Genomic DNA, 16,190 nt, shown 5'->3' on the forward strand with positions numbered 1-16,190 from the left:
GTTAAAAACACAAAGTAAAATCAATCCTTCCAAATATTCAAGAAAAAATGGCCACACTTTGGAAATATAATATAATTTATAAAATAACATTAGCTGTAAAAAAGGTATGCAGCCCCAAAAGTTAGACCACTTAGTAACCACTTGTTAACTTCGTGTAATGGAAAGATTCACTGATGAATCAGAAAGGAAGAAACAACTTAGAAAAAAAGGAGATAAAATTCAAAATGTTACTTCGTATTTCTTTGGCCTTTTAAAAATTAATTTATTCGAAACACGATTAAACTCTCAAGATTTAGTTATCTTTTAAATCGATTATATTTCGTGGTCAGATTGAACAAATAAGTTCTTTCAATTAATTAATGTTTATGTAAGGTATTGGTTGAAATAAAACAGCCAGTGTCACGAGCGGGATTCGAACCTACGATCTTCGGCTCGATCCGCCTCTGCTCTACCACTTGTGCTAACGTGACTTCGATCCACTCGAACGCCAATTTCCCAATTTTTAAATATTTTTTTGCGATTTTTCAAATGTTGTGTAATCTATTCGATTTTCGGCGACAAATGAAATGGCCACGGAGAGCTTTAGTGAAGATAAACTTCTTTTTACTTATTAAATCCATTACATTTTCTTGGTCGTCGGACACCAAAAAGGAGGAAATATTCGAAAGGTGGGTTGAAATGATGGTAAGTTGATGTCCGAGTGGATCGAAGTCACGATAGCTCAAGTGGTAGAGTAGCCGCGTATCAAGCCGAAGGTCGTGGGTTCGAATCCCGCTCGTGACACTGACTTTTTTTATCTCAACCAATACTTTTCATAAATACTAATTAATTGAAAAAAAGTTAATTGGTCAATCGGTCAAACAGCGGCAAATTTAACCGAGGTCGTGGGTTCAGAATCCTGTTCATGACACTGGCTTTTTTATTTCAACCAATACTGTACATAAAGATTAATTAATTAATTCGCCAATTAATATCTTTCAATTAATTAAGGTTTTTAGTTGAGATAAAAAAGTCAGTGTCACGAGCGGGATTCGAACCACAATCTTCGGCTTGATACGCGGCTACTCTACCACTTGAGCTATCGTGACTTCGATCCACTCGGACACTAACCTCCCATCTCAACCCCATGAAGTATATCTTCACTTCTAGATTATACGACATTTGAAAAATGGCAAAAAGGAGGGAAAATTCGAGAGGTGAGGTTGAGATGATAAGTTGTTGTCCGAGTGGATCGAAGTCACGATAGCTCAATTGGTAAAACAGCGGCGAATTTAGCCTAAGGTCCTGGGTTCGAATCCCGCTCGTGACGCTGGCTTTTTTATTTCAACCAATATCGTACATAAAGATTAATTAATTCTCAAAATTATATTAAAACCTATGAATAGCTTTTACGAACCATATTTAACATATCAAACTTTCCAAAGTTCGGGCTTTTATGTTGTGTACAGTAGCACAATAATATATTTAGCATGATACAACGTTAACATGGTTATATGGTTTAGGTCTGTGTATTAATTTTTACTTTGTTGTTTTTTCATATCGAGTTTTTTTTCATGTGTTCTCCAGGGCCGGTTTCTTCAAATTAATATGATGAGTCAATGTTTCTTCCCTTCATTTATTTTGAGATGTCCAGATTCTGAGCCTCGTTTTAAAAAGGCTACAATTGTTATTAAAAAAAAAAATTGCGTGTTGTATGAATGATGAGAAACGAGCTTCTCGATAGCAATAAGTTCGGAAGTATTTTTATATCATTAGGCGCCGGAGGCTTGGAAATCGCCCAGGGGATGAATCAATGTTGGTGTGTGAGTTTTAGCATAACGAAATATGATTATATGCGGTGGTCGTTTAGACGGTTTAGAACGGCGCCGCTTGTCCGTTTAGAAGGCTATTCCGTACTTTCTCATCACGCCGAATAATTCGGTGACTCAGAGAAAGATCGAGAACGGTATAGTTTTGTTTCCCTACGCTTCGCAACAGTCATTTCGAACGTGTCAAGGCCTAAGGTCAGAGAAACCGAGGGTGTTCTATAAATTGACCGGGGTTGAGAAACCCAGTTGTCACTTTTGAGAGCTTGGTCCTCGGCCAGATCGGATATCAGCTGTTTGAAATTTTTTCCCCCGGGGAAACTTCCTAGAAAAATTTCGTTTCCCAACTTCCTCCATCGACTTTTTTTGCCCCCTCCTTTATTCCATCGCACAATTAAGCAGTTTGATGAGAAGAGATAATTAGGGCTTCTATGTTTCAGTTAAGGCTTCCTGCGGTGATTCACTAAACAATCTGTGGATATAAGAGATCCGATGGCCCTTCTGCCGAGTAAAGTTTCGGAATGAGTCAGACGCCTTCACAATAATACTCCGCGGGCACGCGATTTTATCGGATCCCGAGGTGGCCGAAAGTGAAAAAAGGAGCGCCGGCCTTTACCGTGTGAAGTTTTCGTCCTAGAGTGCACAGAGAAAATAAGTATTTCTTAGAAACTCGTCCTGACAGGTTGTTTTATATTCCTTGGCTTACCGAAAGTCCCCCTTTGTTCTTTCCGTTCGATTGGGGGGAAAACCAAGGTAACTGTATTTCTCACAAGACTATTTATTTATATTCTGTGAATTGTCAACCCTTTAAGTTGTCAACATGCAATAAAAATATCACCTTAAATCAGTAAAAATCAGCTAGTTTTATACATTTGCATATTAAATCAATATTGCTCCTTAATCAATTTCAATCGTCAAATAAAATAGCAGTATGAAATATTAACTTGTATCATTCACTTAAAATTGACCATGCAATTTTTCATACTCTACTTTTTTCCCATATTAAAAAATACTTCTTAATAATTGTTGCCTGGAGTTAAATTTCGAGAAATTTGAATCCTATCCCATTAACTGTATTACTAGAACTTGATTTTGACTCTCAACACGACACGCAAGAATGGCACAATTACACAGAAGACACTTTGAGCCCTGAAGATGATCTCAATTAAGATCGAAACGTTGGCTATAAAGAAAATAAAGAAAATGTTTTTCTGAAACCTACATCACACCAAACCGCATCTCACGATTTCTGAATAATTATAATATGAAATATTAAATTTTATTCATTAATTATTTTATTCATTATTCTATTAATTTGATGTCAATTGGTAAAACGCTCAAAACGATCCCATTCTTCTTATGATTGGCTGTTTTCTTCATAATTTTTTTTCAAGCAAAATAAATATAACAGATATAACATATTAACTTGATTTTGACCTTGACCACCTTTTTGTTATACTGCATTTTTCAATATTCGAAGTCAATAAATACTTCCCAACAATGTTGTCTCAAGTTAAATTTCGAGAAAATTGAGTCAAATCACATTAACTTGTATTACTCGAACTTGATTTTGAACTTGACCCACTTTTTGATATACTATTTTTTTTTCAATTTCAAAAATCAATAAATACTTCTTAATAATTGTTGTCTGGATCTATCCTCTATGAAATATAAAAAATTCTGTTCAATCCAAAATTTGATTTTTCAAAACGATCCTATGCTTCCTTATGATTTTCTGTTTTCTTCATAATTTTATTTAAAAGCCAAAGTGAAAAAAAGCGCTCAGTTTGGCAAATTTACAAAATCTACAACTAATGAATGTCAATAGCTTTTTTCTTCGAAATTAAATTGCAGTAAAAAATATTAACTTGTATCAATCTCGAACTTGATTTTGAAATTGATCCACTTTTTGGATAGACTGTTTTTTTTTCAATATTCAAAATCAATAAATACTTGTTAATAATTGTTGTCCGGACCTCTCCTCTATGAAAATTATAATATGAAATATTAAATTTTATTCATTAATTATTTTATTCATTATTCTATTAATTTGATGTCAATTGGTAAACGTTCAAAACGATCCCATTCTTCCTTATGATCGGCTGTTTTCTTCATAATTTTCTTTTTTCAAACAAAATAAATATAGCAGACATAACATATTAACTGGCATTACTCGAACTTGATTTTGAACTTGACCACTTTTTTGTTATACTGCATTTTTCAATATTCAAAATTAATGAAAACTTCTTAATAATAGTTGTCTGAAGTTAAATTTCGAGAAAATTGAGTCATATCACTGGTAATTGTATTACTCGAACTTGATTTTGAATTTAGCCCACTTTTTGATATACCATTTTTTTTCAATTTCAAAAATCAATAAATATGTCTTAATAATTGTTGCAGGATCTATCCTCTATGAAAATTATGATATGAAATGTTAAATTGTATTGGTCCATTGGTCCTTATGATCGTCTGTTTTTTCATAGTTTATTTTAAGCAAAAATGAAAAAAAGGGGCCCAGTTTGACAAATTTAGAAAATCTATAAATAAATCTATAAAAAAAATTAACTTTACCAAAATCGAAGTCGACTTGGACTTGGCCATGCTCTTTTTTGATAATTCGCCTTTTTCCAAAATACAAAATCAATAAATACTAATTAATAATTGTTGTCTTGACTTTTATATTTCAAAAAATTGAGTTATTACATATTTACTCAATCTTGCATTTGATTTGAACTGATGTTAAATTGGAATTAAATTTCGAGAAAATTGAGTCATATCATATTAACTTGTATCAATCTAGACTTGATATTGAAATTGATCCACTTTTTTGATAGACTGTTTTTTTCAATATCCAAAATCAATGAATACTTCTTAATAATTATAATAATATGAAAATTATCATATGAAATATTAAATTTTATTCATTATTTTATTAATTTGATTTCAATTGGTAAAACTCTCAAAACGATCCCATTCTTCCTTATGATTGTCTGTTTTCTTCATAATTTTTTTTTCAAGCAAAATAAATATAACGGACATAATATATTAACCGGCATTACTCGAACTTCATTTTGAACTTGACCACTTTTTTGTTATACTGCATTTTTCAATATTCAAAAACAAATAAATACTTCTTAATAATTGTTGTCCGGAAAGATCCTCTATAAAATACTAATTCCTTAAATTCACTCATTTCGTGGTCCGCTTGACCAATTAAATCATTTCAATTAATTAAGGTTTTTAGTTGGAATGAAAAAAAGTTAATGGCACGAGCGGGATTCGAACTCACGATCTTCGGCTAGATACGCCGCTGCTCTACCACTTGAGCTATCGTGACCTCGATCCAATCGGACATCAATTTCCTATCTCAACATCACCTTCGAATCCCGCTCGTGTCATTAACTTTTTTCATCTCAACTAAAACCCTTAATTAATTGTAATAAAATACTAAATTATGTTCAATCCAAAATTTGATTTCTCAATACGATCCCATGCTATCTTACGATTGTCTCCTTTTTCATTTTTTTAGATTTTTTAATTTTTAAGCAAATTACATATAACAGATATAACATATTAACTTGTATTATTCGAACTTGATTTTGAACTTGACCACTTTTTTGACAGACTGTATTTTTCAATATCCAAAATCAATAAATACCTCTTAATAAGTCTAAAGTTAAATTTCCAGAAAATTGAGATATAACACGTTGTCTTGTATTACTCGAACTTGCTTTTGAAATTGATCTACTTTTTTAATATATTGTTTTTTTTAATATTCAAAATCAATAAATACTTCTTAATAATTGTTGTCCGGACTTATCCTCTGAAAATTCTGATGTGAAATATTAAATTGCATTGAATCCCAATTTTGATTTCAATTGGACTTTATGATTGTCTGCTTTCTTCATAATTTTTTGAAATCCAAAGTGAACAAAAGCGCTAATTTTGACAAATTTACAAAATCGATAAATAAGGACCGTCAATAATTTTTATCACCCATAGGAAATTGCAATAAAAATATTAACTTATATCAAAATCATACTTGAATTGGATTTGACCGTGCACTTTTTTGATTGTCTACCTTTTTCCAATGGATAAATGCAATATATAGTTTGCTTTCCTCATAATTGTTTTTTCTGAACCAAAAGTAAAAAATGCGCCCAGTTTGACAAATTTACAAACCGTATAAATAAATCTATTAAAAAACTAACTTTATCAAAATCGTACTTGACTTGGACTTGGGCATGCACTTTTTTGACGCTTTTTCCAAAATACAAAATCAATAAATATTTCTTAATAATTATTGTCTTGATTTAAATTTCGAATAATTGAAATATAACATATTTACTCGTATCAGTCTTGTTTTTAATTTGAACTGGCGCAATGTTCATACACTCCCATTCTTCGTTTTGAATGTCTGTTTTCTTCAAAATTACTTTTGAATCAGAAGTACTTCACATAAAAATGTTGATAGTCTACTTTTTCCCATATTTAAAACCTATAAATACTTCAATTGCCTGGGGTTAAATTTCGAGAAAATTGAGATTTAACATATTAACTTGCATTACTCGAACTTGATTTTGAACTTGACCCACTTTTTTAGACACTACCTTTTTCCAATATTCAAAATCAATAAATACTTCTTAATAATTGTTGTCTGGAGTTAAATGTCAAGAAAATTAAGATATATCGTATTAACATGTATTACTGGAACTTTATTTTGAACTTGACCACTTTTTGGGTATGCAGCTTTTTTTTCAATAACCAAAATCAATAAGTATTTCTTAACAATTGTTGTCTGGACCTATCTTCTATGAAAATTATAATATAATATTAAATTGTATTCAATCCCAAATTTGATCTCAATTGGTCCTTATGATTGTCTGCTTTATTCATAGTTCTTTTTAAAGCAAAAGTGAAAAAAGAGCCCAGTTTGTCGAATTTACATAATCTATAAATAAATCTATAAAAGTTATTAACTTTATCAAAATCGTACTTATTTGTTCAATATCGAAAATCAATAAATACTTCTGAACAATTGTTGCCTCAAGTTAAATTTCGAGAAAATTGAGTCATATCACTGTAAACTGTATTACTCGAACTTGATTTTGAACTTGACCCACTTTTTGATATACTATTATTTTTTCAATTTCAAAAATCAATAAATACTTCTTAAAAATTGTTGTCCGGACCTATCCTCTATGAAAATTATGATATGAAATATTAAATTTTAGTCAATCCCAAATATGATTTCAATTGCTAAAACGCTCAAAACGATTCCATGCTACCTTACGATAGTCTGCTTTTTCATTTTTTAAATATTTTTTTAAGTAAATTAAATAAAGGTGTTGTGTGCATCGAACAAAAGGATATGCCAAAGTAGTGTCAGGTGTTCAATAAATTGGAAATAATTGCACAAGGATGTGATGCAGATGGCAGTTAACTTTTAAAAAGTCCAAGTGTTAACTACTTATCAATAAATCTTTTCCGAGATCATTAAAGGCAATTAAAAAGCTTCCGGGAAATCGATTTTTTTTTTAGAAAACTACACCTCAGTTAAACATAGGAGCATATGTTACTTCTAATTGTAAATAGTAAGTTAACGACTTATTTCTTCACTATAATTACGCAGTCGTGATTTCGGGATTGAAAGGGAAATAGGACGAGGACCGGCCATTTCCCCGAATCGAATTACAACAGGGACGAGACTTTGATCGAGGCTAATCTATCGGTCTGGAGTCTGTCGTAGAAAATATAGCCCATAAATAGATCCTTTGATCTCGCCTACGTACACGATAGCATGTTGCCGACCTAGGAAGACGTCTTCCTGCGTGTTCGGCTTCGGGGAAGCCATTTAGCCAGGGGGATCTTATGCAAAATAATGGGCCGGGGCGTTCCTAATATCAAAGGCTGAACCCGGCTCCTAACTGTCGCGGTGAAACAATTACGGAAACCACAACGGAAAACAACCCCGGGGATTGGCGATCTGCTAATAAACGCCTGTTTGTATTCCACGCCTTCCAAGGACGGCTCAAAGGTCTTGTTAAACCGCTATCCCAGTCAAAATGTACAGTTCAACTTTGATTAAACAAACACACACATTTTTTTCGAATTTTCTCGAATCACTGAAATTCTGGCTCTCGAGATTATTAAATCTAATTGCTCTTTGTTTTGTCATTGGAATGCATTAGCTTTTAATGTGTAAGCTAGGTGATTAACATCGCAAGTTGAGTTATGAACATCGTGGCAGTCCTCAAACAGGAGGTTCTGGCTCAGCCCACAGCCAACTGATGCCACTATTCCAAAGTACAACTTTACTAAAAAGTACAAAGTACTGATACCAGAACGGGAAGAATGGGCTAAAGGATCACTGCTAAAGGCAAACTCCTACTGGTATACTGTCGGCTCCAAAACCGACAAGGGTACAGGAGCTGAGGTCTTCGAAATGAACCCAAAGACCGAACTGACAATAAACCTAGGTAAATAGGCTACAGTTTTCCAGTCTGAAATCATAGCGATTGAACAATACGCCAGAGAAATAAAAATGCCAGGAATACATTCCCGAAGATAGCCATTTTCTTTGACAAGGCAGCACTTAGGGCCCTAGCCTCATGTGAGGCGAAGGCGTAGAGTGTTTGGAACTGCATGGAGGCCTTGATGGAAGTCAGTGACACTAACGACCTGACCCTAGCATGTCATATTCGGGGCATAGAGGCAACGAAAAGGTTGGCATGTTGGTCAAAAAGGGGGCCAATATGGACTCTCTGGGCCCAGAACCCTACTGCGGCTTAGCAGTCTAAAAGAGGATACATCTTAAAATGGATCCTTAATAGGTCCAAAATCAGGTACAGTATCATCGGTATGAAGCACGCGAAGAGATTTATAGAAGGGCCTTCCGCAAAACTTACAAAGAATTACTGGAAGGCAACCGTAACCTCAGGATTCTGGTTGGACTCGTGACAGGGCAATGCCACTTAAGAAGGCACATGCACCGGATAGGAGTACAGCAGAAGAAACACTGTGCCGATACTGCCAGGAAGAGGAGGAGACCGCAGAACCATTTTATATTTCTGTTAAGGTCTATGTAGGTGCAGGTTCTTGCAATTAGGACAAGAAAAACCACAAGGAAGATCCTACACTAAGGAGCCGCTGCCAGGGGAATGAAGGTGATTAGCAACCTGAAGCTGGCCAGTGAGTTATAAAAAAGCAGGGGAGCCCAATAGATGTGCAGAAGGCCTTGTGGCCGCCTCTTTTATCCCTATCCCCTTTCCCTGCCATCACAATCTATACACCTTTGCCAACGTGTAATAAGCGCTTTTATTCCGCTGACATAAAACTCTTTATTTCGACCTATCCTAAGATAAGTGAGGTTAATACTGAAGCGATAGGACATGAGCCAGCCAATGTCCTTGCTCTTTGGTAGAGTTCACACCAGAGCGATAAGATACACATCTTTAGTTCGTAAGCGATATACGATAATTATCGCTACGCAACATTCAGGCGAATAAGTTGCGACCTATGACGAAAGACAAGTGTATCAAGAGGCACGACCAGCTTGTCGTTTCCTTCAGTGTCGTACGATATTGTGAAGGGTGAAGATGGCAAATTCATAGACCAGGTTCACACCTGAGCGGTAAGATATTTATCGCAGAGGCATTAGATACACGATTTTTATTCTAAGATAAGTGAGGTTAATATAGCGATAGGACATGAGCTAGCCAATGTCGTCACTCTTTGGTAGAGTTCACACCAGAGCGATAAGATACACATCTTTAGGTCGTAAGCGATATACGATAATTATCGCTACGCAACATTCAGGCGAATACGATTGCGACCTTTGACGAAAGACAAGTGTATCAAGAGGTACGACCAGCTTGTCGTTTCCTTCACTGTCGTACGATATTGCGAAGGGTGAAGATGGCAAATTCAAAGGCCAGGTTCACACCTGAGCGGTAAGATATTTATCTCAGAGGCATTAGATACACGATTTTTATTCTAAGATAAGTGAGGTTAATATAGCGATAAAACATGAGCCAGCCAGCTAATCACAACATCAATTTCCTCACTCTTTGAATTTGCCACTTGTTTTTTATAGGCCTGAGCGTTTTACAAGACAAATATCGTATATCGCTAACGACCTAAAAATCTTATCGCTCTGGTGTGAACCGTATCAAGAGTAAAGGAAAATATATTTCATTTTGTTGCCCAGTGTATTATATTGTCACAGCTCCGTATCCTCTAACTAGGACATAGATCGCTTTCTAGATCTGACCTGCTCGTCTTGAACACCATAGACGATGAAAACATGCCTGGCAATATAGGTACGAGTTCAGTAACGATTAGTAATTCAGTGCCCAAATTTTGAATGTCTGAAATAATTATATACATAGACAACTACCGGCAAACCGATAATCATCCATGCGGTATCAAACTTTATTCATCATTACAGCTAAGTTTAAAAAATAATAATGTCCGACCCCGCGCCATTTTATGAAGATTTTATCGATTTAATATCAAAGTTTAAACCTCACAAAAACAAAGTTTCTTCGTCCGATTTTATTTTAGTGATATTTAATTAATAATTCACAACGCTAATAAATATCAGCGGATATTTACTACATTGAAATGTATGCTTCAAGCATTGGTTAATTAAGAATTTAAATTGTAATTAGCAAGATCAAACTGATGTTCATTTTATTTCAAAAACGATGAGTTAAAAAAAATTTTATCTGAGATTTTTGAACTTAAGATTTACTGTACTCATAGAACGCGTATGAATGCAGGGTGTCCCTTGAATAGACGTCATTATTTCAGGTGGTTGTCCGTAAAGTTCAACGTATCTCGTAAACTTTTAATCCCACTGTAACTTACAAAACTAAGAAAATCTGACAAACTTTAGCCGAGAACTTCCGGAACTCTTAAAAACTTCATTTTCTAAGTGGTTTGGTTAAGTTCGCAACAAAGTGAATCTCATAGGGTTTTCAATGCTCTTACCATTCGTGTAATCAAATTTACAGTAAGATCAACATTTTATGAAATACATTAGTCTTTATGGAATAAATTATGAAAGTTTGAAGTAAGGTGAGAAAAAACGGACTTTGGACAATAGACAATTCGACCAATCACGGACACCCAGTACTGGATAAATACCTCGTGTTTAGGGATATTGAACGTGAATGTATTTATTAGCATGAATACATAATGTGACAATGATGAATTGACCGTGTAGCCAATGAGTGAGTTAAAGTTTTTGATTAATTGTTAAAACACAACTGTAAAATAAAAAGTAAAATTTTCGATTCTTAGCCCTGAACCTTTTGGGGCATATCAAACTGCCAAAAAGTTAGTTCAGACAATGGATTAAGAACATTAATGGTTCTACGTGCAATAAAGTTTATCAAAAGATTATTACTAAAGGCATTACTAATTCAATGACGTGCTTAGGACTAGAATGATAGTTGTACTGCTGACTGGACTCAGCAGTATAGTTGCACGGTACAACTATCATTCTAATCCTAACCACGTCATTGAATAGTTGCCAGAAAGAAAAAACAGCGGAGTCCTATACAGGTTGAGATTTTTACTCCTGGAAGAGAAAAAGCCAAAGAGTCGTTATCAAAGTTGGGGGTATGGTAAAACGTCTTTAGCTTTATGAGAAGCTTTAGATAATAATGGGTATTGCACAATCGACCAATACTGGTCACAATACTTAGTACGTAAGGAATCTGACTCGCTTTTATCCTTTCACCTTCAAGCGTCCCTTGCTTTAGTCACACCTGCAAGAGTCTATAGCAACTCTATAGCAAAACGTAAAATGATCACATGTGCCACTGTAAAGTATGAAATAGCATACCATTTTAAATCTACGATGTCCCAAACTTAAATTTCTCATATCGACAACTTACTTAACTGGGCTAGGAAAGCAAAGCCTCGACTTGCCAAGTAGTATAATCCAATCCAAAGTCGTTTACGTAATCACCAATGATGATTTCTCTGCACGAAGTCTGCACAAAGAAGTTGATGTTCCTTTTGTAAAAGAACTCTTCTAATCGTTATTGCCAAAAGTTCTACAGCAAGATTACTGTTATCTACAATCTTTTGTCTATCTCTCTTTCTTGAAGCTTGAATCTGGCCAAATAATCTAAAATAACCCCTCCATGTAAGACTGAGAGAGACTCATGAAAGATAGTGTGCCTAGATTTAAAAACTGTATGTGTTTGGGTCTGAATGACCGTCAAGACGTACAACATAGGCCGGGACATGAACATGTCAGTCGGAATGAACATGATCAACCCAGGAAGAAAATCAAACCTCCCAGAAAAAAAATTAAATCCATCAAAGTATATTTCTATCATTGGTGGATATTGATGTGTTGTTTTTATTGGTGGGTTGTTGTGACCTCAGAACTGACCTCGTCAGACCTAGGCCATAATGGCTACTGGTGATAAATAAAACGGTCTTGAATGATGGAAAAATCCTACCCAATATGGCTAACGGGTCAATAAGAATAAAACCTGGGAAATCCGTGTTTTGTAAACCTGTTTTCACAGACTGGCTTATTAATAACTTTGTATAGAAGAAAAATCCTAATTGACTAGTCAATTAACAGTAAAAACACTTTCGGCTTTTCCAGGATTAAACGAATTGATCGTTGTTGATACGCCAAGTAATAGGACGTTGGGGTGGGATTTAAAAGGGTTAAAAATTTCGGATTAATATATAATATCGTCTCTTTATTTTTTGTTTATTTTGTTTGTTTTGTGTGTCAGAGACGTTACTCGTGTCTTCAATGGTTGGTCTGCGTGTTATTTATTAACAAAATAATTACAATTTACCGATTTTTAAAGTAAGTACTTATTGGCCTATTTCCCTTACTCCATCACTAAGTAAAATTTTGGAAAAATTAATCCATATCTCTTTAGTGGTCATAATTGACCATATTAATTATTCCAAGTAATTATTCTTTTCAGCTAAGGTTTTTGATTGAGTTGAAAAATTAGTGTCACGAGCGGGATTCGAACCCACGACCTTCGGCTCAATACGCCGCTGATTTAACCAATTGTCACGATAGCTCAAGCGGAGCCGAAGGTCTTGGGTTCGAATCCGGCTCGTGACACTAATTTTTCATCTCAACCAAAAACCTTAGATGAAAAGAATAATTAATTTTGAAAAATATTTAAAAAAAAGAATTTTTGGTTTTTTTCTGATAACCGAATAATAGCCCCAAACCAATATGGATTTCAATCATGTAAGTCTGCAGAAGATGCACTTTTTGAGGCTTCTGATTTTATATCAAAAGCTCTTGACAATAAAAATAAAAGATTTTTCTTGGATATCTAAAAGGCGTTTGATTATGTACATCATGAAGTATTGCTTGAAAAACCTTTCATTTTTCGTATCAAAGCATCAGTTTATAATTTCATTAAATCTTATTTGTTAAACATGAAAAAAAAACGAAAATAAGTCAAACTTTTAGCAATCCCACTTATATTACGGGGTTCCACAGGGAAGTGTTTTAGGGCCTGTATTGTTTTTAATGTACATTAACGACTTACTTAAATGAATTCTTTCAGATAAAATATCGGGATTCGCTTATGACACAGCTTATTTTTTTCTGGGAAGAATTATGATGATATAATAAAAAATATTATATGATGAAATAATAGTAATTAAAAAATTGTTAGATAGCAACTTCTTCCTTTTAAATACAAGAACAAATGCGTTAATAAAATTTACTGTTCCTAAAGTAAACAGTTCCGTGCATTTTAACAATATATAACGTAGAATTAAGATTTATGTATAAAAATTATTAAAATGATCAAGAGATGAAGAGAAATATGAAAAAGTAATATTCTGATAAAGTAATTATTTCAAAAATTACATACAAATAAATTGAATATATACTGCTACCTCCAATTTGAATAAATCTGATTTTCGTGTATTTTTGTAATGTATTTGTACACTATTTGTAGCACAACTCCTACTTTCAAGCACAAGTTAAACTTACTGAGAGCAGGTTGTTCATTTTACATTATTTTGTTCTACATCATCATTTAATTTTTTTCATAGAATAATGTATTCGATGTGCAAGGAATAAATTCATTTTTATCTTGTCTTTTATCTATTGATGAAAGGTATTTATTGACGACCCGAAGGATGATCTAGTCACGACTTAGGTTTTCATTGGTTGGACGGTGAATAATCTCGTAAGCTCGTCTCGATGGGCAAAAGTGGAATGTGGTCCAAGTCCCTTTTCTCAATGACGCATACCACATTCACCCCAACGGTTAATTTATATCCTATGTCAAAATTGGTCCAGATATTTGTTTTTCTGTCCGACCTTGCAAAACTTGCCTTCGCCAAAGAAAAAGTCTTCATACCGTAAAAATGCAGTCGTACAGGTTTAAAATTATATACCAAAATAATTATGTGCGTAACTGAATCGCACGGTAACATACACAATTTTTCTGATCATAAACTCACACAATGTAGACAAAAACGTGCACAACGTAAACAAAGAAACATATAAGACAAAAAACACACTACAAGAAAAAACATACGCAGCACAAAAAAGTCGCAACACAAACAAAACACATACACATATACATCTACGCATAAGACACAAACACACACAACAAATTCACCTACTGTTTCTTCTTTTTTCACTCTCTCTCTCTCTCTCACTCTCTCTCTCTCTCTCTCTTTCTTTCTTTCTTTCTTTCTTTCTTTCTTTCTTTCTTTCTTTCTTTCTCTTTCTCATTCTCATTCTCATTCACGACCTAAATTTGTAAGATTTTTAAAATAAAACGATATTCATTCGTAGGTTCCTCTGTCCAGTCAAGTCTATCAAAATAATTATTGTTAATGTTTTTCTTTTGATTGATATTTATTGTTAATAACACAGATAAATACATATATAACTCTATAGTTAAATGGCGTTATGAAGTTAAATCTCCCCCTGACAAACTTTTTTCTTTTTCAATGTTTTCCTATCTCCCCCTCACTCTTATGTCACTTTTTTCTTTCCCATCAAACTTTTCTCTTTCTCCTTCTCGCTCTATCTCACTGTTTTTAAACCTCAACCTTCTTTCTCAACCTTTCTCTATCTCCCTCTCATTCTATGACATTTTTTTCTTTCCTCTCGACCTTTCAGTCTTTCTCAGTTTGCCTTTATCACTCTTTTACTATTTCACCTTCCTCTTAGCCGCCCACTCCCTCTATATCACGTTTCCTCAACCTTTCTCTATCTCCATCTCACTATCACACTTCCCCCCCGAAACGTCTCTCTTTCTCACAATCGCTGTAACACTTTTTACCCTTCCACCTTTCTCTTGGTCAACCATTCCCTCTATCTCACTACTTCTACTCTTTTAAGCCTTGTCCCGCTCCTTCTATTTTTCTATTTTTTCGCTCAACCTATCTTTCTCTCTTTCTTTTTTCTCTCTCCCCCTCGCACTGGATCTTATCTTTTTTCTTTTCCCTCACCTTTCTCTCGCACCCTCACACTTTTTTCTTTTCAGCCTTTCTCTCTCTCTCTCTCTCCCTTTCGATGTATCGCTTTTTCTCCTCAACTTTTCTTTCTCGCACCATTTCTTACTTACTACTTATATATATATTTTTCACTTTTTTTTAATCAATTTTGCTTTTATGTTTATTCACAATTTTGCTTGTCTATTAATTGTAGTTTTCCATAATTATTCTGATGGTTTATTTTGTATTTATTTATTGTTGTAAAACAGAACTCGTTTATTGTAAGAAAGGACAGTATTTTCTGACTGATTGTAAAAGGAGTCCTTCGCGACCAAAATTCACGGGATTTTTTAAGTAAAATTATATTATGTAAAAAATTATATAGTAAAATGATATTCTCTCTCTCCCACCTTCTCTCTCTCTCTCTCTCTCTCTCTCTCTCTATCTATCTATCTATCTATCTATCTATCTATCTATCTATCTATCTATCTATCTATCTATCTATTTATCTATCTATCTATCTATCTCTATCTATCTATCACTATCTATCTATATATATATCATTATCTTTTTCCCTTAGGGGTCATTATTTCTTTCCTACTCTCCTTTTCTCTTCGTCTCTCTCTCTCTCTCTCTCTCTCTCTCTCTCTCTTTCTATCTATCTATCACTATCTGTCTATATCTATCACTATGTTTCTATCTTTACCTTAGGGGTCATTCTTTCTTCTCTCCTCTCCTTTTCCCTTTGTCTCTCTCTCTCTATCTCTCTATCTGTCTATCTATCTATCTCTATCTATCTATCTTTCTCTATCTATCACTATCTTTATATCCTTGCCTTAGGGGTCATTATTTCTTTCCTACTCTCCTTTTCTCTTCGTCTCTCTCTCTCTCTCTCTCTCTCTCTCTCTTTCT

The 16,190-nt window shown here is 34.1% G+C and overlaps 1 protein-coding gene across 1 annotated transcript in view; it reads left to right on the forward strand.

Moving 5' to 3' along the window:
- The window catches only part of LOC106665534 (DNA-binding protein D-ETS-6-like), a 59,055-nt gene that overhangs the window by 16,143 nt on the left and 26,722 nt on the right, over positions 1 to 16,190 (forward strand). The window lies entirely within an intron of this gene.

The sequence above is a fragment of the Cimex lectularius genome, unplaced genomic scaffold, assembly GCF_000648675.2.
Source record: "Cimex lectularius strain Harlan isolate CLEC.00 unplaced genomic scaffold, Clec_2.1 scaffold102, whole genome shotgun sequence".
Classification (NCBI taxonomy): Eukaryota; Metazoa; Arthropoda; class Insecta; order Hemiptera; family Cimicidae; genus Cimex; species Cimex lectularius.